This window comes from Microplitis demolitor, chromosome 5, assembly GCF_026212275.2.
Source record: "Microplitis demolitor isolate Queensland-Clemson2020A chromosome 5, iyMicDemo2.1a, whole genome shotgun sequence".
Classification (NCBI taxonomy): Eukaryota; Metazoa; Arthropoda; class Insecta; order Hymenoptera; family Braconidae; genus Microplitis; species Microplitis demolitor.
In genome coordinates, this window is record NC_068549.1 from 9,271,305 (window position 1) to 9,296,987 (window position 25,683).

A 25,683-nucleotide genomic window follows, 5' to 3' on the forward strand; every position below is an offset into this window, starting at 1 on the left:
GTGGGAGAAAGAAATGCTAAAAACGGTTTTTTTCGGAACTAAAGGTATACAAAGGTATACAAAAGTATTTTTGAGCTCGAAGAGCTCGAAAATGTATTTTCAACGATGTTTTCGAGCTCAAAGAGCTCACTAAAACGCGCCTATTGCCACCCTAAACGTCAGAATTGGTTTATTAGTTCAAAAGATATCGGCGATAAAAAGTTAAAAAAATAACATTCTATGTTACTTTTTCCAGATAAATCAAAATATACTGTACTAAAATGTGTCTGAAATCATACAAATTTTTAGGTAGATTTTTTTTTAAAATCTAACTATTGTATTTGTCCTCATGGTCGATTTTTCGAGGAATTTCGTCATACACTATCATAATTAGATGAGTAGAGTTCAAAAATACCATTCGTTAAAAAATTTATATATGTATGTATGTATATATATATATATATATATATATATATATATATATATATATATATATAATATAACGGACTTTGGAGGACACGATAGCGTCTGCAATTCTGATCCGATCTTAATGAAACTTTCTACACTTATTTTATGCGTAATTAGCGCGGTTAAGTTCAAAGATGGGTTGAATCGGTCGATTAGTTTAGAAGTTATGGCTGTTTGAAATTTTAACGATTTTTCGAAAGAATCAGTTTTTGATCACTTTTAAAGTCAATACAACATTAAAACTGAAACTCATAAATAAATTCTGAAAATAGTATCTTAAAGCTTGACTAATAAACTTTAATTTATGACCTTAAACTTTATATTTAGACCATTTCTTCCAATAAGTTTATATCCTAAAGAATTTTAATAGAATCAATAAGTGTTGAAAATATGGTTTTCATACCACATTACTTATGCATTTCCCATTATAAAACAATTTTGTCTCGTGTATTTTATTGTGAACAAAATAGCCTGTAAATTTTACAGCTATTTTATATTTTAAAAGTATTTCTCTTATTATTTATGATGTTCCAATCGTACCTGTACGTCCTATAACTATAACTGGTCTTGCCATTGTAACAGCAATTACAATAATCATCTCATACTAATTAAATTTTCAATACTTTATTTATGTGAAGGTTAGTTTGGTACAGTACCTATATAATGGTATGTCAAATCAAGTATCCGAAGTTCTCTATCGAAAATAATCGTTGTCCTTTTTTACCCTCACGCTTAGAAAATAAGTTTAATTTCATGTCATGACTACCCTCGCGGTTTTGAATCACCCTGGAAACACGGTGGGATCACGGTGGATCCACGGCGGTTACACGGTGGGTTTTTTTATCATGTTATCACCATGATTCCACGGTGGTTACACGGTGTACCCACCGTGATGCCACGTACACCACGTAATCACCGTAGATACACCGTGGAATCACGGTGAGTACACCGTGTAACCATCGTGGAAACACCGTGTAACCACCGTGTATACACGGTGATAAAATGGCACAAACTCACCCTGTAACCACCATGATTCCACCGTGTTTCCACTCCCAGAGTGTTTCCAGGCTGTTTCCGGGCTGATTCAAAACCGCGAGGGTATACACTAACATGCATCACAAGATATAATACTGGATAATAATTCTTGAGCGGTAGCATAGAATCGGTTAAAAAAAAAAATGTCGCAAAATAAAAATGTATATGACTACATTCATACAAATGTAAAAATATAAAAATAAAAAGTTGTAAAAAAAATTAAATATTTAAAAATATATGTATATATTAATATATTAATAAAATGTGAAATTATAAATATGTATTGTGAAATAAGTGAATAAAAAAAAGTCCCTGTAAAAAAAATCTCTAGATTTCTAAATCACTAAGAAAAAATTACTATAAAAAGAAAAATTCTACAAACAAACATTTGCATAACTAAAAATCTTTATAAAAAAATTATGTAAAAATAAACATCCCTACAAACAAAATATCTATGAAAAATCGTCCATTTTTAAAATCTCAATAAATTATGACATCTACACTGAGAAAAAAAAATACTTTTGTTAAGAACATTTACTTGATACAAGAACATATATTTTTGATAATTTTCAAGAATATATAATTTTGTCTCAAGAATTCGTAGAATTGAAGGAAATAATTTTTATTTAATTCAAGTAAAGCTATTCTTTTGTTTACTCATAATATTATATCAAATTCATATAATAAAAAAAATAAATTTGATGCTCTTTTCTCAAGAAATTGATAATTAATAATAATAAAATAAATATTTTGAACGGATTTCTTGAACCACGAAATTCTTGTTTCGAAAATAGTACTTTTTTTTCTCAGTGTATAATCAAATATCTAAATAAAGTATAATCTCTATAAATGAAAGAATTTCACCGTGTGCTCATAATATCGAATAAGTTTATGTTGTCATATATAATTATTAATAATAATAAATTAAAAATAATAACAATAATTATGATTATTATTGATCTTAAGACAAAATAAAAAATAAATAATTACAAAGATAAATTCAAAATTCAAGAAAAGATAAATAAAAAATCTGAAACCCGCCTGACCCTGCGAGCCATCCCCAAAACTTCCCGTTGTTTTCGAGCTCAGGGAGCTCGAAAACGTTATTACTTGAAAATTTTTGAGCTCTTCGAGCAAAGGCCTGTCAATTAAATGTTTGTTGAATCTTAGCTCAGGACTAGCAAACCGAGGCTCGTCACGTGAACGTTAATCGGATCTCGGACCAATCTTTGGAGGCCGAGCCTAAGTAGCCCAGTATTGTGCCAAAACCGGCCCATTGTAAATATTTTCTTTTCTTACAAGGGTAAGACGGCAATCGAAAGAGCTTGTTGGCCATCAACTTTCCTGAAAATTTTAGATCATTTGATCATGTAGACTCCAAAATATTGACGAATTACGAAAAAAAAAATTTTTTTTTTCTTTAGTTTTTTAGTGATTTTTCAGAAACGACTCGAACGATCAACTTCAAAATCTAATCAGCTCTAAGATTTGATAAAACATGCCGATTGCCGCCTTAGCCATCTCAATCGGTTAATGCGTTCGAGAGATACTGCGGGAGAAAGAAATGGTGAATAACGGATTTTTCAAAATATTTTCGAAACGGCTGAACCAATCGATTCCAAATTTCGAATAAGCTTTAGAATTCAATAAAACGCGCAGATTGCCACCCCAAACATCAAAATCGGTTTTTTAGTTTAAAAGAATCGCGAATGCCCCCAATGCAACAAAGGGTGTGATACCGGTCAGCACTTACTGCTAAAATGCACCGAGTTCGAGCCTCAGCGTGAGGTGCTCCAAAGCATAAAAGGGTGGGTGGCGGAGTGGCCACAAATCGGGCGGGTTCTTGCCGCATCCCCAGACTCCTTTAATATTTTCAATGGTTTCAGCAAAGATTGTCTCCAGCACAAGCTCAGCAGCCAGTTCCAGCACCGAGAGGAAGGAGGAGAAGACTATTAGATCGCGGTTCAACTGGCATCCACTCAGTTGTTGTCGGAGCTTCTGGGCATGGATGTGCAGAGCTCACGATTTGTGAGGACTCTGTACATCCCGGGTGTCAGTCCGAAGTTAGGTGTGCGTGTGAATGTGTTGAAGTATGGATGAATGAATGTCAAACAAACTGGGTGTCTTCTTAGGAAGGCAGGGGAAGAAACCACGTCCCCTCTTGACCAATTGTGGTATGTCGACCAATACATGAAATTGGTACTATGGGGGGCCCATTCCAAGCCCCACTTCGACCAAGAGTCTCTTTATTTCCTGAGACGGTAGGAGTGCATGGGCCCATTTGAGGTAGGACTCGTAGTGGCTGTTGGTTCGGCACCCACATGCAAAGGATCTCCGATCCTAAGGGTTATAACATCCGCCAATATTGAGCTCGCTCAATGTTTCGCTTTTATAATATTATGGTGGAAAATAGGGGATTTACGCAACGCGAGTTTGCCCAATAGGGCGAGGTATCGGCCTCCGGATGGCGGAGGTGAACTTAGGTTCCGTTACATTAATTAATTAATTTAGTTTAAAAGCTATCGGCGTTGAAAAGTTAAAAAAATAACATCTTCTGTTATTTTTTCCGGATAAATCATAATATAATGTACTAAAATGTGTCTGAAATTATACCAACTTCCACTTTATGGGCTCTTTCTATCATCGTATAATGTCATCTAACCTGATCTTTAATTTAAATCATATTATGGAAAAAAATAGAAAAAACGCAGTTTTTAATATTTTTCTCGGATTTTTCATATATTAATGCTCTGACCTAAGTCTAAACTCATTTAAATATTGATTTTGATCACTGACAATAATTTCTGCCTCAATACATTTATTTTATTGAACATAATCGGGAATAAAAATTTAAAAACCGTTCTCCATTAATGATTTTCGATTCTTAAATTTTCAAACTTTAGCATAGAACGTAACTTGTTAGAGCTTAAAAAGCTAATAAAAAACAATTGCATGTAATACGATTTTTGAGCTTGAAAATATATTTACGCTTATGTTTTCGAGCTCCTTGAACTCCTTGAGCTCGGAAACAGCGTGAAGTTTTGGGACTGGCCTGCAAGGCCAACCGACGCCCAGATTTTTTTTTTCAGTAAAGGTATGTCTTACCGGCCTAACAGATTTTTGAGCTCGATTAACGTTCACGTGACGAGCCTCGGTTTGCTAGTCCTGAGCTAAGATTCAACAAACATTTAATTGACAGGCCTTAGCTCGAAGAGCTCAAAAATTTTCGAGTAATAACGTTTTCAAGCTCCCTGAGCTCGAAAACAACGGGAAGTTTTGGGGATGGCTCGCAGGGTCAGGCGGTTTTCAGATTTTTTATTTATCTTTTCTTGAATTTTGAATTTATCTTTGTAATTATTTATTTTTTATTTTGTCTTAAGATCAATAATAATCATAATTATTATTATTATTTTTAATTTATTATTATTAATAATTATATATGACAACATAAACTTATTCGATATTATGAGCACACGGTGAAATTCTTTCATTTATAGAGATTATACTTTATTTAGATATTTGATTATAGATGTCATAATTTATTGAGATTTTAAAAATGGACGATTTTTCATAGATATTTTGTTTGTAGAGATGTTTATTTTTACATAATTTTTTTATAAAGATGTTTAGTTATGCAAATGTTTGTTTGTAGAATTTTTCTTTTTATAGTAATTTTTTCTTAGTGATTTATAAATCTAGAGATTTTTTTTACAGGGACTTTTTTTTATTCACTTATTTCACAATACATATTTATAATTTCACATTTTATTAATATATTAATATATACATATATTTTTAAATATTGAATTTTTTTTACAACTTTTTATTTTTATATTTTTACATTTGTATGAATGTAGTCATATACATTTTTATTTTGCGACATTTTTTTTTTTACCGATTCTATGCTACCGCTCAAGAATTATTATCCAGTATTGTATGTATGTATAAAACTAACTTTTTATATCGATTAATTGAATAATCTACCTTCCATTTCGGCTACCGAATGGCCTTTTTTTCAATTAATCCCTTGTAGGTGAATATAGATATTTCTTTAACAAATAATGACTGATTTATATTACTTCTTTTAAAAATACACGCTGATAATTTATTTATATCGTGCATTTATAGTTGATAAAATGGCGTGGTTATTATTTTATTAACATTAGGCTCGCATCGTAATAAACTGCCGGCACAGAAATAATTAGCGTCACTCAATAGTAACTAAGTTTAAACTTTACTCAAATTCAGCAGTCGGTACACTGGAATGCGACTTTTTTTTACGATGTCTCTTAATTTCGTCTGGGTGTACACGAAAAGTTCGTAAAAATAAGGAGGGGGTAAAACTTCACGGCCTAGGCCGTGAAAAAAAACAACGGTGTAGTAGAGTCTCTAAAAAAAGTCCCTTTACGGACGCCACCCAGTTTACGTATAACCAGTAACAGTTGCGCCAGTGCGCGCAAGAAAACTCTTTCGTCCCACTATTGCTTTCTTTCGGCCTGCTGTTATAGATGGCGCGTGAATAATCCCAGCACGGCACGAATGTTAGACTTTCTGCCATGAACTCGAGGCCGAACGTACACGGAAAGATTAGAACCCGAGTGGTTACTGTTCTGCACCCGACTCAGTACGGTTCTAGAAAAAAATGAAAGAAAATTGAGTTAGCACCCGACTGAGTGATGTGCGCACACGACTCAGTCAGGTTCTGCACAGTAACCAGTGTGGTGCTGCACCATAATCGGAGCATAGTGACCAGTCTGGTGCCGCACATGAATGGCACGGGTGCAGCACACGAATAAGTAATGTCTTGAGAATTCTCAGCCGAAGATTTTCGAGCACACTACTGACTTATGTGTATCACACGAATAGTTACGGTTCCGCACCGTAACCATTCGGGTGCGGCACGCGAGTCAGTATGGTCTGAGATTGTAAAATTTCTTTCAAATGCTTAGCAAGTGTGTGTGAAAAGAATACGTAAATTTAGTCATCTTAATTATTATTTAATATTTATCTACATTCAGTGTTGAATACCGATAATATATTAAGTGAAATGATTTTGTGTTCGTGACCTACTTAATACTTAACCTCACAAAGTCAACACAGCATACTATACATAAACGACTATTAACAACATTTGTAATATGTATATACTTATCTAAATATTTATAAATCCAATCCGTATTAAACACTGAATGTAGATAAATATTAAATAATAATTAAGACGACTAAATTTACGTATTCTTTTCACACACACTTGCTAAGCATCTGAAAGAAATGTTACAATTTAAGACCATACTGACTCGCGTGCAGCACCCGAATGGTTACGGTGCGGAACCGTAACTATTCGTGTGACACACATTAGTCAGTAGTGTGCTCGAAAATCTTCGGCTGAGAATTCTCAAGACATTAATTATTCGTGTGCTGCACTCGAGCCATTCATGTGCGGCACCAAACTGGTTACTGTGCTCCGATTGTGGTGCAGCACCACACTGGTTACTGTGCAGAACCTGACTGAGTCGTGTGCGCACATCACTCAGTCGGGTGCTAACTCAATTTTCTTTCATTTTTTTCTAGAACCGTACTGAGTCGGGTGCAGAACAGTAACCACTCGGGTTCTAATCTTTCCGTGTACATACTTTCGGCCGAGGTATAAAGAAAATTTTTTTTATAACATTAGCCGGATATTTCAATTTTTGATAACTTTGAAAAATCATTATAAACAAATGAAAAAATGTTTATAAGCTATTGCAACAGAATCTTCTTCATTATTTATATAACAAGAGCTCTCAAAAGAAGAAAAATTTATAGACACATTTTTTAAACATTATTAAGAGATTTTAAAAAAACCCAAGTCTTCGATAAATTTGTTAATTAACAATTAAATAACTTAAACGAAAATCAAGCTAAAAAATTTTTTTATGCGGGGCTATATTCCTTTAAGTGCCCAGACGACACTATAATTTATTCAGATTTTTAAATTAATATTTTATGTTATAAAAAAATTATTTTGTGTTGCATACTTTGCTTGGCGACGACGCGCAGGCACCGAAACGGCCGCGCGGAGCCCAACTTTCAACGTTAAATTAAAATTATAAATAATGGAGCTACAACTGGAGGAGAAAAAAATTATTTTACTACAATTTTCTCCTCTTTTAGGATCTTTTTTTCAAATTTCAGATATCTTTAATATTTTTGAGGTTATAGCTAAAAAACGGAGACTCCCTTTTTGTCCTTCGTTTTTTGTTTATAACAAATGAAATTTTTAATGGCGGATAAAAAAAAATTATCCATTTCTCAGAATGAAATTCTGAATTCAATGCACCAATCGCCATATTTTTAAAAGAATATCAGCGATTTTTTGCAGAAAACTCACTTTTCGACTAGACTACTACAGACAAGAAATTTTAAAAGAATATTACCTACGATACTACAAAATAAATGGTGTAAATTTTTTTAAAATAATCTACTCGAGTGGGGTTTTGCGGGGGCATAAGAAATGAATATTTTCACGTTTCTTGACCACGAGAGCTATAGACTTTTTGAAAATCGACTCTGGTGGAGCTTTGTGGAGGCGTAAGGATTGAAAATTTTTACGTTTTTTGGCCAATAGACCTACAGACTCGAAATTTGAAATAGATATTACCAACATTACAAGAAAATTGGTAGCTCAATTCTTAGGTAGAGTACCTTAAAAATCTAGGTTTTATGTTTGTTCTCATGCACGGAAAAAGAATTTATGGTAACAATTACGTTATGGGAATGGCTGGCATAATGCATGGTAACAGATTTTTTTGAAATGTTGATTATAGAAACGGCATCCACATATATTATAGTTATCATTACTATAATATTGTAGTAATTGGTAACTTATTAATTAATGTCACTTACACTAAAATGATAACACACTTAAATTAGAAATAATAACACCACAATTGACAGCAGTAAAAGAATAGGCAATTAAAGACAGAGTTTATTTAATACAGATGTATGTTGTTATGCTGTCAAATTAAGACTGACTGACTTTAGTCGCGCATCTATAAAACAAGAGAAGAAAGTATTTGTTTTCTAGTTATTTAAATATTTTGAAAGATCAGTTTCACATTCGTTACAATAACATTATGGCAGCCATTACTATAATATTAGGTAGATTTTTTAAAAAATCTAGGTATTGAATTTGTTCTCATGGCCGATTTTTCAAGGAATTTTGTCACAACCTATCATATTCAGTTGAGTAGAATCCGAGAATACCATTCGTTGAAAAATTTATATCCATATATATATGTAATAGAACTAAGTTTTGAGGACACGATTGCGTCTACAATTCTTATCAGATCTTAATGGAATTTCCTACACTTATTCTATCGGCAATTATCACGATTAAGTTCGAAGATGGGCGTAATCGGTTGATCATTTTAAAAGTTATGGCTGTTTAAAATTTCCAAAATTTTTCGAAAAAATTAGTTTTCATCCATTTTCGTGTTCGTATAATTTTAAAAGTAATATTCATACACAATTTTCGTAAAAAGTATCTGAAAGCTTGTCTAATAATCTTTAGTTTATGACCTTAAACTTTATGTTTTGACCATTATTTTGAATAATTTAATAGCCTTGAAAATTTTGATGAAATCAAAAAATGTTGAAAATATGATTTTCATTCCACATAACTTATGCATTTCCCATTATAATCTAGTTTCCTCAGTTGTATTTTATTCTGCACAAAATAACCTGTAAATTTCACAGCTATTTTATATTTTTAAAGCATTTCATTTATTACTTATGATGTTTCAATCGTATTTGTACGTCCTATAATTATAACTGGTCTTGCCATCGTAATAGCGATTACAATTATGATCTAATTAGATCATACTAATTAGATTTTCTATACTTTGTTTATGTGAAGGTTAGTTTGGTACATTACCTATATAATGTTTTGTTAAATCAACTATCTGAAGTTATCTATCGAAAAAAGTCGTTGTCCTTTTTTATCCTCACTCTTAAAAAACAAGCCTAATTTCATATTATGACCGTACACTAACATGTATGACAAGATATGTATGCTTGAAACTTTTTATATAGATTAGTTGGAAAATCTACCTTCCATTTCAGCTGCCGAATGGCCTTTTTTTATATTATAGAAGTATTTCTTTTATTACTTTTGATGTTGCAAACGTATCTGTACACCTTATAATCGCAACTGATCTTGTCATCATGATAACGCCTACAATTCTTATCGGAATCTAACGAACTTTTTTGCATTTATTCTATAGGCGATTTTCTTTACTAAGTTCAATGATCGGCAAAATCGTTTGACTAGTTTTGAAATTATGGCTATTTAAGATTGCCACAATTTTTTAACAAAATAAATTTTTAACTGTTAAAGTTTATATCACTTTGAGAATGACATTCATAGATTTCTGTAAAAATAATCTTAAAGCTTGTTTAAAAAGCTTCAATTCTCGTCCAACTCAAAGTATTGACTATTTATCACAATAATTTTATAGCCTTGAAAGTTTTGTCAAAATCAAGATAATGACTAAATGGAGTTTTCATTTCTGATAACTTATGCATTTTTATTTACATTTCAATCTGGTTAGCTCTATTGTATAGTGATCAAAATAATCTATAAATTTCAAAACTATTTCATATCTTAAAAGTATTTCTTTTATTATTTATGATGTTTCAATCGTACCTGTACGTCCTATAATTATAACTGGTCTTGTCATCGCAATAGCGATTACAATTATAATCTCATACTCATTAAATTTTCTATGCTTATTTTATGGGTAATTATCTTGATAAAGTTCGAAGGTAAGCTGCATCGATCCATAAGTTTAAATTATATACAGAAATTTTCTTTTATTAAAAAAATTGAATGCTCCCTTTAAAAGTTGATGTACTTTTAACCCTTCGTCCGTCGCGCTATGAGTGCAACGCCGTAATTTTTATAAAAAGAGTATTTCTAAAAAAAGCATATTTCCTAGACTTTTGAAATTTTAAGAGTTCTTCTACTTTACTTCATAGAATCGAATGAATGAATGATAATTATTTTTCTGATATTTTAAATATTAAAGAAATCATTTTTTTTTTTTTTGGAAAACCTGAGAAACGCGGCGATGTGCCGCTGACGTGAGTAATCTCGAGCGTTGAATTTGTTCAGATTTTCTGCGCGGTGTTACCAGTTACCACTAGCGACTCCTTTTCAGCTCATTTAATTCATCTCTGTCTTTAATATTTTGATTTAATACAAAATTTGCATTTTAGTAAAACAATTCTAAATATAATTACAATTGTCTAGTCATATAAGCTTGTGGGGTTTAATTGAAAAATCATAAGGGTGATCATCCTTATTTTTGTTTAAATATACTTATATTTTTTTCTTAAATTTTTTTGGTTTTTTCATATTAATGTCTTGCGACGCTAAATAAATTTTTTCTTCACAGAATTCAAATGAATTTCATAAAGAAACATATTTTTCTTCCCTGCAAGGGATTTAATCATGGTTTTAAAAAACGATTCGAAATGATTTACAATGTTAAATGCCCGTAAGAAGAGCGATTCAAAAGTATTGAAAGTATTTAAAAGCATTGAAAAGTATCTAAAATTTTTTTTCTAATCGTTTTAAATCGTTAAGTTTTTCTTGTCGCTAATAGAATAATCTTTTAATTTGTTTACACTGATGGATAATATTTTATTAATAGTAATACTGTTAGGTTATAGTAACCATCTAAAAATTAAGTAAACATTGTAGATTATGAACACAGCAATACTTCATCTGCGTAAAGGTTATATTGGTATATTATCTGTATAATGTTTTGTCAAATTAACTATCTGAAGTTCTCCGAGAAAGTAAGTATTTGTCATTTTTTACCCTAATTCTTAGAAAACGAGCCTAATTTCATACCATGACTACACACTAACATGCACCACAAGATTTGCATGTACGAAATTAACCTATTAGATCGATTGAGTGAGAAATCTACATTTCATTTCGGCTGCCGAATGGCCTTTTTTTTGGGAGAGGAGTTAAAAAATCATCAATAGACACCAACGAAGGAATATTTGAAAAATTAGGTTAGTAGTGTGTGATTTTTACTCACTACAAATAATCCTCTCTTATGACTCTCGCCCGGGGCAAAGGGTGGCCAGACCAGAAACCCCTTTCGCCTAACTTCAGTCCGGCCTTGGGTATGCTCTTAGGCAATAGCTGCTTTGTGAGCCTTAAGCACGTCCTCTGTGAAGTGCATCATTGCGTTCCAGGATTTTTCTGACTTGGTCATGAACTCTATGACGATATTAGGGCTTTGCGCGTCTTTGGTCGCTCTCCAGGCTACCATTTTTTCGGTGGACCATTTCCCGCAGCTGAAGAATGTATGTTGCGCATCATCGACTTCACCCGGGCAGAATATACACTCTGGGCTGCGCTGCAGTCCCATCCTGTGGAAGTACGCGTTGAATATACCATGAACGGTTAAGAACTGAGTAAGAGAGGAGCTGGTCTCTGCATATTGGCATTCTGTTCAAGTATTTAGGTAAAGGATCAGCTTCGCAGTACATCTGCCTGTGTTAGAATCCCGTCATCTTAATGGCCACTTATCAATGGATCGCTTTGTTTCTTGCGCTCTATGCTCATCATTATGTTTCCCTGCAATGCGGAGTTGGTGAAGCCTCTTTCGCTCAGCAGCTAGAAGGTCAATCGGCATTGCCTTCGCAATAACTAATACCGCATCCTCCGAGACGGTCCGGTATGCGCAAGCAACCCGGAGTGTTTCTCTTTTTTGGACTGATACGAGCTTCCGCCTATATTGCTTATGACGTAGTTGTTCTGCCCAGATTTCAGCTTCATAGAACATAATGGAGTGAACTGTGCCTAAAAGAAGTCGTCTTTTAGCATATCTGTGTCCAGTTGTGTTAAACATGACCCTGACAGATTGGCCACAACCCTGCTTGCTTTGCTGGCTGTTTTCATTTGGTGCTCCCAGAGAATGTCAGTTTCTCGTCGAATTGTAAGCCCAAAAACCTTACGGAATGTATGGCCTTGATTGTTGTATTTTCAATTTCTACCATGAAGAGCTTCTCAAACCATCTTTAGCGTTTCAGCACTATCATTTCTGTCTTGCTAGTCACTAATTCCAGACCATGCTGTTTTAGCTAACCAACAAGGCTCCTGAGAAGGTAGTCAGTTTTACTGCACGCGTCTTCTACGCTGTCTGCAAGGACTAGTCCAGCGATGTCGTCTACATATCCTACTAAGGCCATGTCTGGGGGAGGCACATTCGCAGCAACTTGTCGTACCATATGTTCCAGCAGTCTGGGCCGATAGCAGCACCTTGAGGTACACCAGAAGTGACTTTTATCTCGTACAGGTCTTCAGTTGTTCCGTACTCAAGCTACCGGTTTCGAAAATAGTCATCCACGCAAGCGCATGGAAAAGTGAGAGAATATTTAGTACTTAGAACATTCAGAGTGAGGTTAAAAAACCGAAAACCCCCGAGGTACCATCTCTTCCTGGGAGAGAAATCTGTCACGTAGCGATTTAATTTATTTGATATTAATTAGTTGTAAGAATAAAACTTTTAATTTTAAGTTTGAATTTATATCGTTGCGCGAGCATTTCACCATCACGCCGACGTCGAGACAGCAGTCTGCTCGCAAGTGGCGCATGCACGCAGAGCTTGTATCTGTACACATGTATGAATTAATTTTAATTAATTGTTTAAAAGTATTAATGAAAATTATTTAATAGTTTTAAGTATATAGTCATAATTTTTAGATATTTGGGTTGCATAATCAGTCATGATATTATGCCCCAATAATTATTTTGTCTTTTTAAATTAAATACTTCATCCAGGTAAAAAGGTGCTGGAAACATTGACCGCCGGGTAGAAAAATCGATATATTGTTATCGAACGCTACCGTGGCTGATTTAATAAATAAAATAATTATTATTTAATTTATCGCATGGTTTAAAAGTATAAAATGTGGATAAATAAATATGACATATATTGAAGTTATATTTATTGACGTATCATTCAGGATTTAATATGATATTTTATAATTTATTTATTCAATTAAAGTGAGGCCCAGGGCCAAATAATATATAATTAAGGGCAATAATATATAATTAAGGGCAAATAATATATAATTAAGGGCAATTGACGCGCTCCATGGGTGGTCAACAAGTGGTCGCCCTAAAAACTAATCAGACAGATACGAAGACTCATTGTGTGCCTACGCATTATTGCCGTGATTTATCTTTTTTGCTATTAAGTGTTATTTTACGTTTCAATTACGTTTATAATTAATCCAGTCAAGTTTGGAAATATTAATTAAATTTCACCGGGTGAGTTTGGATTTGTTCATTTGGTTTGATTTTGAGTTGTAGAGATTTATCATCTCCGAGTAAGTAATTTGCATTTCTTTCTCGTGGTGCATCACTTGTCGACACCGATAGCTTTTGGTCGCCTTAGCGAATTCAGAAAATTCACGTGCTTGAATTGCACCCCTGCATTGAAATATTAATTAAATAATAACTTGAATGATACGTATTTAATATTTATATTACTGCTGGAAAAATTACTGTTAATATTTTTATTTAATTATTAATTATAATAGATATCTGTGCATAGCGGTATATATATTAAACTGTGTCAGAAAAAAAATTTATTTTTTATTTTAATCAAATACATTTCAAAAGTTACTTTAATAAAAAAAAAAATTCTCCTAAAATTTCAGCTCTATATCTCAAAAATCGAGCTGGCACACGAGGGGTCCAGTTTTTCATTTAAAATACATTATAAAAAATTTGTTTTTTTTTTTTTTTATTTTCAAAATAACTATGTTAAAAACTTTTTTTTCCGATTTTTGAACTTGGCAGTCTTGAAGGAAATTAAATTCTCTACTAAAATGCTCTTTTGTGTCATACGCTTAAAGTTAATAGACAAAAGTTATGGAATTTGAAACTTAGGGGTAAAAAATCGAATTTTTAGGATGGGAAAAGGAAACTTTTTTTTTTCATTTTTCCATTAATTCTACAAACTTTTATTGTAATTGGAGTTGATAATTGAGGTTTCTTGTATTTATGTTCTTTAGGTTTATAACCCTTCAAAATAATATTAGACTACAAAATTTTTTTTAAATAATTAAAATTTTCTCAACTTTAAAGCTCAGCTCTGTAACTTTCTTTCTATGAGCTCTATTAAAACAACTCTAAGAACCGTTTTCGTAGATAATTCAATTATCTATAAGAACTTTAATTGTAAAATAACTAAAAAAAAAACCCTGCTAGTTAACGAATAAAAAACAAAAATTTTTTCATCCTAAAAATTCGAATTTTTCCCCCTAAGTTTCGAGCTCTATAAATTTTTGTAGAGAATTTAATTTCCTTCAAGACTGATAAATTCAAAAATCGGAAAAAAAAGTTTTTGACATAGTTATTTCGAAAATAGAAAAAAAAAATTTTTTAACGTATTTTAAATAGGGATCCCCCGTGTGTTAGCTCAATTTTTGAGATATAGAGCTGAAATTTTAGTAGAATTTTTTTTTTATTAAAGTAACTGTTGAGATGTATTTAATTAAAATAAAAAATAAATTTTTTTTCTGACAGTCTAATATATATGTATATATATATATATATATATATATATATATATATATATATATATATATATATATATATATATATATATATATCTTTGCTACAATATTTACGATCGATCAATTTCGGCAATCTAAGCCGAAGATCGATTTTTCCATATTCCGTCTCTACCTCATTTGTAAAGACATTACATACAGTGCTGCCAGAACGTGCGATATTTTTACCCCCTCCGGAGGTGAAATAGCATTGACTGTAATGGCAGGAGGGGGTAAAAATATCGCACGTTCTGGCAGCACTGATAACATACTACAAGATACGCCGCTGAGCTGCGAACACGCATTCAAGCATTATCATTTTGTATACTTTTCTTTTACTGTGTTAATTACGTTGGATAAATAAAACATTTATTTATCATTATTGGTTGGTTTAAATAATTTATTTATTATATTTAAATTTTACCCTTACCGCTAAATTGGTGACCCCGACGTGATCTCTTTTTAAGGGAAACGTCGAACACGTGCGTTACACGTATAAAATTTCGCGAGTTCTCATGTCGTTTTGTCGCGAATATTTTTTCGCGTTGCCGATTAACCGGCGAGACCATGATTTTTATTCACAGTTAATTTTGTGTGAATTTGTTTGTGAGTTAATTTGTGCAGTGATTTTTCTACCATTGTGTATTTTTTTTTATCTTTTATCACCGCTGGTGCATAGCTGGGCATCTTATGGAAGTTATGCCGCATCAGTATTAATTCGAGGGACCATTAGTGCAAATTGAGTTGTGATAAAAGTTTTCGCGAGCTGTGATCAAAAATTATAATTAATTTTTCATGTAGTGTCGCGTATAATTTTCTTTCCATTGTTTAAATGAAGGAACAACGGCTTTACTGATCTTCTGAATTGACATCAATTAATTTATTTAGCGGGTAACGTTTCGTTAATGGTAATTAACATCATCAGACCCATATCTATATAAAAAAGTTACATTAAAATTTTGTTTAATTATAATATAAGCATTGTACAAAAATATATTAATTAGGTTTAACAATTATTAGTATTTAGTCGTATAATTTAAGTAAAAATGATTATGATCTAGATCAACTTACAATATTTTGTTGATGTCAATATTAATAATAATTTAGTTTGTATTTACAATAATATAATTTGTAGGTTATGTGTTTTATTTACATAAAGTTTTAATTTAGAAGTGATTATTGTTGTATATAAATCCTGTTTCAATATTTTTAAATATCTAAATATTTTTTTGTCCATTATTTTTCAAGTGTTTTTGTTTCTTTCCATTACTGGAAATAGCATAGAGGATTAAGCCGATACACCGGCTGCACATTCCTGAGCCGTACGTCATCGATAATCTTTCGGTAGCACTCTAACGAATTACAGACATTTTTCTTTGGTGATGTCAGGCTCTGAAACCGAAAGCGACAAGACAATAAAATCCGAGTCATCTGACGAAGATACATTCAAATCTAATTTATCGGGATCGTCGTCGTTTACGTCAGTTAAATTAAATATGGCCGTGAACATCAAAGCATCCTAGTTCAGCACGGAGAATCCAAAACTGTGGTTTGCGCCAGTTGATGCGCAGTTTTCAACACATCAAGTGGCAACGGAGCATGCCAAATTTGACCTGATGATTGCATTGCTTGACACTCGCGTCGCCGCGGAAGTCAAGCAGTTAATCCTTCAGCCTCCTGTGACAACTCCGTACAGCGATTTAAAAGCCGCTTCAATAAAATGCTTCACGAGGTCCGGAGAAACACGGATCACTCAGCTCCTCGACATAGAGAGACTTAGCGATCGGACACCATCGCAACATTTACGTCTTCTGCGTACGCTAGTTCCCGGCATTGATGACGCTATAATTAAAGCATGTTGGTTTTCCATATGCCAAATGAGATACAAGTAAGTCTTGAAGCTATCAGCAATTCAACGCTCGATAAACTCGCCAAGTCCGCTGATCGTATGGTTGAGCTTATATCGCTCAAACCTCAAGTTACCGCCGCCACTGCAAAATCATCATCATCATCAACCGCCGAGCACGGCGAGATTGCTGCTCTGCGCAGAGAAATTGCGCAGCTCACGAATCAAGTCAAAAACTTGAAAGTTAAACGTGGCGGATCAAAAAGTAGATCACGGTCACGTGTACCGAAGAAGTTAACTTCTGCTGGTACCATTATAAGCACGCTAAAAATGCCCAATCGTGCGCTCCTGGCTGCAAATGGCAGGGAAACGCAAACGAGAATCAATAAAAGCGACTAATGATTCTCCATCGATTTCTCGCTGCCTGTTTAGCCGAGACCGAACTACAGGAACGGAATATCTTGTCGATTCCGGCTCCGATTTGTTCGTCTTTCCACGTGGCTGGCTGAAATCAATCAGTACACCGATAGGTTACGAATTGTATGCCGCAAACGGCTCGATAATTCAAACCTACGGTTTAAAATTGATTACATTGAACCTTGGACTTCGCCATGATTTCTCATGGAATTTCATCATTGCTAACGTCACTAAACCAAATATAGGTGCAGACTTCTTAAGTCATTATGGCTTATTAGTCGACTTAAATCGAAAATGCCTTCGTGATGGCATCACTGGTTTATTGAGACCCAGAAATTCTCACACGACATCGGCAGAAACAAATATCAAAGCAGTCGATGGTAATTCTGCGTATATGGAACTATTGAGAGAATTTACCGATATGACACGACCTGACGCTACTCAGCGTTGAACGAAAAAATATTCAACAGAGCATCACATTCGAACGTCACCTGGACCGCCAGTTTCGTGCAAAGCAAGACGCCTGGCTCCAGAAAAGCTTAAAATCGCACAAGCAGAATTCCGTAAGATGATCGAAGAAGGTATTTGCAGACCATCCAACAGCGCCTGGGCTTCACCACTTCATCTAGCACAGAAGAAGTCTGGAGAATGAAAGCCATGCGGTGATTGCCGCCCGCTTAACGATCGAACACTGATTGACAAATATTCATTGCATTATCTTGACGACTTTGCCGCATTTTTACACGATAACAATATATTTTCTGTCGTCGACTTTGCAAAAGCCTTTTTGCATATACCTGTTTCACCGGAAGACATGCCGAAAACGGCGATCATTACACTGTTCAGACTGTTTGAGTTCCGATTTATGACGTTGAGCTTAAAAACGCGGCTCAAACATTTCAAAGATTCATCGACGAGGTTACTCGTGACCTTGATTTCGTCTTTCCATATGTTGACGATATTTTAATCGCATCTAACGACGAGAAGCAACACGGAGCATCTGAAAATTTTATTCGAGCGTCTCCGTGAATACGGACTAGTAATTAACGTACCAAAATGCTAGTTTGGTCAACCGGAAGTAAAATTTCTCGGCCATGTCATCACCAAAGATGGAATTAAGCCGTTACCGGAAAGATTCGAGGCTATTGTCAATTTGAGCCTCCTACCACCGTAAAAGCTCTTCGTCGATTCCTCGGCACTGTGAATTTCTACAGAAAGTTCATTAAGAACGCTGCAGAAATTCTAGCACCACTTAACAAAATCCTGGAAGGACCAAATGTCACAGGCTATCATCCAGTTAACTGGACATCTGAACTTCACGAGTCTTTCAAGTCAGCCTAACGAGCTCTCGCGGATGCTACTTTATTGGTACACCACATGTTATACTACACTGATAACAAGCCGTTTCAGCATGCTTACAAACAGCGTACCGAAAGAGTATCGCCTTGGCAATTTCGTCGACTCGATTTCATCGGTCAATTCACCACCGATATTCGACATGTGTCGGGTAACGACAATAGTATCGCTGACACATTGTCACGAATCGAAGCAATGTCTACTGTTATTACATCTGAAGAACTTGCCGATGCACAGAAACAAGACCTCGAGCTTCAACAACTGCTGTGACAGACAAACGCGTTGCAGCTTCGACGAATCAATTTCGACAACGGTTTAGCATTGTACTGTGACATTGCGTCAGGTACGGTGCAACCGTTCCAGAGCCGCTAAGAAAGAAGGTGTTTAATTCACTGCACTCGCTAGCTCATCATGGAAACAAAGGGTCATTAAAAATGATCTCTAAACGATACGTCTGGTCGTCGATTAAGAAAGATTGCCGAGAATGGACAAAATCTTGCATTGATTGCCAGAAAAATAAAATCCAGAGACACGTGTCATCGCCGATCGCCAGTTTTGAACCTCCAACTGAGCGATTCAAGCATATTCACATCGACCTAGAATCTTTAAAATCGTCAAGAGGCTTTAATCAATGCCTAACGATCATTGTCCGATTAACGAGGTTTCCTGAGGCTGTCCCGTTATCCAATGGAACGGTTACGTAACAATTGATCCAAAGACATATGATCCGCGACAATCGATCCGCGAAATTTGATCCGATGACATTGGATCCGCACGACATTTGGTCCACACGACATTATATCTACGGACAACTAATCCTTAAGACAATTCATCAAAAGATACCTCATACATGTAAATCAACAATCGGCAAAATTCCTTAAATATATAAACCTATACACTTGAAATAGGATGTCTTTTTTTCAAAGGATTGGTGTGCATGGACGTATAAAATATATAAACCCATGCACTTGCAATAATACTGTACCATTTCAAAGAAAATCAGACGGTGATACGGAACCAAATCAGACTATTACTTGTTAGAAAATTTTCGGAATTAAAATATTTAAAAGAGTTAATGGTAATCTTACACACCATAATTGTGACTTGGATCAATTATCGTAAGGATAAATTGTCGGCAGATCAATTATCGCCGGATCAAATGTCGCATGGATCAAATGTCGTGGATGTATTGTCGCGGATCATTTGTCGTCAGATCATCGGTCGCGTCACTAATGGAACTGCAGAGACGGTAGCACATGCACTATCGCTGCATTGGATTTCACGCCACGGAGTACCGAAACATATAACTTCGGACCAAGGTCCGCATTTCGAATCGTCGTTATTCCAGTCGTTATTGAAAATGTATGGAATAAAATACCTGCATACCACGCCGTATCATCCGCAAGCCAATGATCTCGTCGAACGTCTACATCGTCAGCTTAAATCAGCGCTTTTGTGTCATAAAGAGTCATGATATGACGCATTACCAGCCGTTTTGCTCGGCTTACGCGCTGCTTGGAAAGACGACATTCAGACGACCCCGGCTGAATTAGTATACGGTGAGCCTATACGATTACCCGGTGAGTTACTATCTCCTACTAATAAAACTACGCCTCATAACATCGTCAATACTCTAAAACGTCATTTCAACTCTTTGGCACCGGCCGAAATGTCACGTCATGACAAGCATTCTGTTTTCTGTTTCAGGAACCTTAGTTTTCGCAGTCATGTACTGGTACGGAATGACCGGGTTGGACCATCTTTCACAGCGCCATACGAAGGTCCATATCGTGTAATAACTCGACACGGTAAATACTTCATCGTCGATTTTCATGAACGACAAATCGCTATTTCAGTGGACAGATTGAAGCCGGTTTACATGGCGAATCCAATCGACACGGCGACGATGATAGCAAACTCTCTGCCAGATAACACAGCAACCGAGACCCAAAAACGCCGAGTCCGGTTTAATATTTAAAAATTTACACGATTTAATTTTTTTTACTTAAAAGTTTTTTTTTACAAAGTAAGAATTCACCACTGTATTATACTCATTCATTTACTTATTTGTTTATTCACACCATTTGTAAATATTCCATTACTTTAATTATCATGCATTAAATTAAAAAAAAAAAAAAACAAAGGGAGTTCTGTAGCGTTGCTACAATAATTACGATCGATCAATTTCGGCAATCTACGCCGAAGATCGATTTTTCCATATTCCATCTCTACCTCATTCGTAGAGACATTACATATTACAAGATACACCGCTGAGCTGCGAACACGTATTTAACCATTTTCATTTTGCACACTTTTCTTTTACTGTGTTAATTACGTTGGATAAATAAAAACTTTATTTATCATTATTAGTTGGTTCAAATAATTTATTTATTATATTTAAATTTTACCCTTAACCGCTAAATATATATCCTATGTTCTTTGTTTGAGTTGCCCATATATATATGTCGGAGATAAAATAATACTTGGGTTTTTTCCTGAGACTTGAGAAAGTCCCAATTATATTGAGTTTGTTTTTTAGACAATAAATTTTGGTAAAAATATTTTACAACTTAATCCGCTTAAGATTTTTGTTAGTTTTTATATTTACGTTTATGATGGTAAACTTAGGTGAATGCACATCCGGGCAGCCAACGTAGCCACGATCGAGGAATAGCAATATTTTGGGCATAATGAGTTTTAGAACATAAGGACGTAGTTGGTACGTGTTTGTAAAAATTACCTGAAAGATAGTTTTTGGGACTTGAGGACTCAAGAATATCGAGTACGGAAAATTAGTTCTAAGTGAGCAAAGGAACAGACAATATTGCTATCCTACCGATCGTGTATTCGTTTTCGATTTAATTTTACCGCCGTGCACATTAAACAGCAGTAACTCGAACATTAGTCTAGTTGAGAAGTAAGTTTTCTCCGAAAAATCGTTGATATTCTCTTAAAAATATGCCGATTGGTGCATTGGATTCAGAATTTTATTCTAAGAAATTGGGTATTTTTTTTTTATCCGCTATTAAAAATTCCATTTGTTATAAACAAGAGATGAAGAGACAAAAAGAGTCTCCATTTTTTAGCTATAACTTCAAAAATATTAAAGATATCTGAAATTTGAAAAAAGATCCTAAAAGAGAAGAAAATTCTAGTAAAATGTCTTAACTCCTCCAGTTGTAGCTCCATTATTTATAATTTTAATTTAACGTTGAAAGTTGGGCTCCGCGCGGCCGTTTCGGTGCCTGCGCGTCGTCGCCAAGCAAAGTATGCAACATAAAATAATTTTTTTATAACATAAAATATTAATTTAAAAATCTGAATAAATTATAGTGTCATCTAGACACTTGAAGGAATATAGCCCCGCATAAAAAATTTTTAGCATGATTTTTGTTTAAGTTATTGAATTGTTAATTAACAAATTTTTCTGAGATTTGAGTTTTCATAAAATCTCTTAAAAATGTTTAAAAAATGTGTCTATAAATTTTTTTTCTTTTGGGAGCTCTTGTTATATAAATAATGAACAAGATTCCGTTGTAATAGTTGATATAAGTTTTTTCTTTTGTTTATAATGATTTTTCAAAGTTATTAAAAATTGAAATATCCGGCTAATGTTATAAAAAAAAATTGTTTTTCCTAAATCTTTAATTTTGGTTGTTCTTGTATTCATATATTGTGTTTAGTAGCTTGGCTAAAAAATTTTTAACATTAATTGTTTACAAATTTTTTATAAACAAATAGACAAATTCAATATTTTTGAAAAATTTTTTTTCGTCATTCTGCTGTACTAGTAAAATAATGATTGTTAAAAAAAAAATTCTTCTTAAAAAAATTTTTCAATTGTTTATAATGGTTTTTATCCAGCATTCAAATGATTTATTAAGAAATCATTTGTTTTTTAATCATTATTTACAATTCTCAATATAATTATAAAAAAATTTTTTCAAGGAGCTCGAAAACAGCGGGAAGTTTTGGGGCTGGCCCGCAGGGTCAACCGATAGACTGATTTTTTTTTTTCAAAATTTAAATTTTTATACTTCCACACAAAACAATTTGAGTATTCAAATTATCAATACAATACAAACTGACTCTACAAGCTACGTCAAAATAACACCAATAAAATACTTTGCCTCGCGTACAACACAATTGTGAGACCTGCATACTTCAAGTTGGTACGATCCAAATCCAGGCAAGGTGTCCAAGCATCCTTCCTTTCTGCTCCATATTAATAACGTCCAAAATTATAACTGGTCTAATTAATTGACAAAATTCTTACCATTGATTAGGTAAATAATTATTTTCCCGCCAATCAATATTAATCCAGCTCGCGTATCAAAAATATTAATGATACGGCCGATATTTTAGTGATTTGAGCAAAACTGAATAACATCCAAAGATGTCCTTAATGACATAACTGAAGTCAACAGGTTCCCCCGGACTGGAGTAGAGACCCACCAGGGCCGATGCTGGAGATTTATAGGACCAGCGTATGAGCAACAAAAGAACGAAACCTCGTGTTCTCACTTTTTATAACTTCGTGAAGCGCCCTTCATAATTAGTGTCTGCTCCGTTTTAACCTACCTCAGGGTTTTGACTCCTGCGGATGACGGCATCTTTAGCACAGTTAAATATATAGTAACCCAAAAATAGCGTCTTCGAAGCTATGTGTGCATTCGATAATTCAAATTTCCCTGTTGGTCTACATGGAATATGACCCTCTTACCTAAATGTTATATCTTAGTAAATCAACCCACACAGAAAGAAATGTACAGCACTTATCACCATACTCATACATATAATATTGCATTAAGTACCATAAGCATGGCGTGTAGCACCATACTTATGGTGTTATGTACCATACAGTTCGGTAGAAAACACCACAAGTATGGTGCTATACGCCATACTTATAGTACTCAATGCAATAGTGTATATAAGTATGGTGATAAGCACAATACATTTCTTTCCATGCAAGATTGATCAACTGGAAATCAAAAAGTCCAAAGGACTTTTTATGTTCGATTTTTGCACACCTCAAGCGCGAGAGCGCTGAGGGTGCTTTATGAACGGTTTTTTCGTTTTCTATTAAAATACAGATTATTTTAAATTACACAGAATTTGAGAAAAGTTTTTCAATTTTATGATTGCAGTTACAAAAGCAATAAATCAATCCATTACCCTGATAGCACTAGTTGCTCATCCAAAAGTTGGCATTCATTAGTTTGCGACCAACTTGACGAACAAGTTGTCGACAACTTTAGCTTTTGTAACTTTTGGCTACAGGTTACCGCCAACTTTTTAAGAAAGTTGACGCCAGAGAAGAGCCACAATTCGAAAATAGGTTTCTGAGAAAATTGAAGGCAACTTGGTGGATTTCCAACTTTTGCCACCAACTTTCTCAGAAAGTGTCTATCAACTTTGGAAGTACCAACTTTTGCGGCCAACTTGGCATCTAGTTGCGGCTGTAAGTTTGACGCCATTTTTTTGCCAAATTGGCTATCAGGGTACTGTGTTGAGTTTATCATTTTCTTGTTTTCGATCGAGTATCATCGACAGTGATTTTCTTGATAAAGTACTGATTCTGAACACTGTTGTGGCGATCATTTTTTTGTTGCTTATTATTCTTGTTTTTTTTTTAGTTTTAAATTAGAAGTTGCTCAGATTTTGTAAGTTTAATGTTTATTTCTTCACACAAAAGAGTATGAATTAATAAAGTAATGTATCTGGCGTAGTGACTGATTTAGTTGTATCTCAATGAAGTTCTACTATTCATATTTAAACCAAGACATTATTATTACTACGAATTATCCAACCTGTTTTCTTGCTCCAAAATAAAATCGTAACATACTGTTTACAATTAGAATATCAGAAATACTTGCGTTCACGAAAGAGTCAATATAAATTTGCAAATTTTACATTATTTTCCTAGGTAAGTGGATTGCGGTTCGAGACTCAACTGCGTACGCTTAACCAGTTTCCAGATACGTTACTCGGAGATCCTTCGAGACGTCTTCGATATTTTGATCCATTGCGCAACGAATACTTTTTCGATCGAAATCGTCCCTCTTTTGATGCGATACTTTATTACTATCAAAGTGGAGGACGACTTCGTCGGCCAGTTAATGTGCCACTTGATGTCTTCTCAGAAGAAATTAAATTTTATGAATTGGGAGAATTGGCCACTAACAAATTCAGGTAAAGTTGAAAAAGTGCTATTGTCATTTGAAAATTATAGATAGTGATATCGTAGAAAAAATAGTATGTTGCACATCAAGGGAAAAAAGTAAGACATTTCAGCCCACGTATATAGTTGCCTACTCGAGCAGAATACAAGGGTGGCAAACATGTTGATTGGGACGTTCTACCTTCCTCCGTAGTGTGTAAAATACTAATAAAAATTATATAAAACAGAATTATTTGCAAGTTTGCCTGATAATTTTTCGCTATTCCTAAACACCGTGGAGAGCTTTTAAATATTTCGTAGCTTCGGCAGATTAAAATTATTATCAATGAAGGAATTGGACTATTACATTATTACTTTTGCTTGAAAACTGCACGATCCTCAAAAACACAAATAACGTATTCCATATCGAAGTAAAACTATACCTGATTCCTCCTTTTTACTGTGCTCTCTAAATCTAAAACAGTGACTATTCACTGTTTCACAGCTCTATGTATACCAAGTGGTACACTTATAACTCTGAAATAATTAATATACTATTTTTTAGTGATTTATACTCTTTCAGATTTAAAGAGCATGGTTATAAGTGCGAGTCATGCCAATTGATTATTTTAAAAAATATTTGTTTGAAAGAATAGAACCGGCTCCTGTATTTTTTGTTGTTATCGAGTTTACACATTGTAAAAAAAAAAAAATTATGAATTCCAACGAACATTTTTTCTTGATGGTAATTTTCATGAATTGAATAAAGACTTTCGAGAACCAAAAATAATTCAGT

General features: G+C 34.0%; 1 long non-coding RNA gene across 5 annotated transcripts in view; it reads left to right on the plus strand.

The window, feature by feature from the left end:
• The window catches only part of LOC103571361 (potassium voltage-gated channel protein Shaker), a 162,443-nt gene that overhangs the window by 85,651 nt on the left and 51,109 nt on the right, over window positions 1-25,683 (plus strand). For all 5 annotated transcript variants that reach the window (XR_008403671.1, XR_001345349.2, XR_008403670.1 and 2 more), the window contains one exon: window positions 24,654-24,919. This is a non-coding gene — a long non-coding RNA (potassium voltage-gated channel protein Shaker). The remainder of the gene's footprint in view (window positions 1-24,653; window positions 24,920-25,683) is intronic.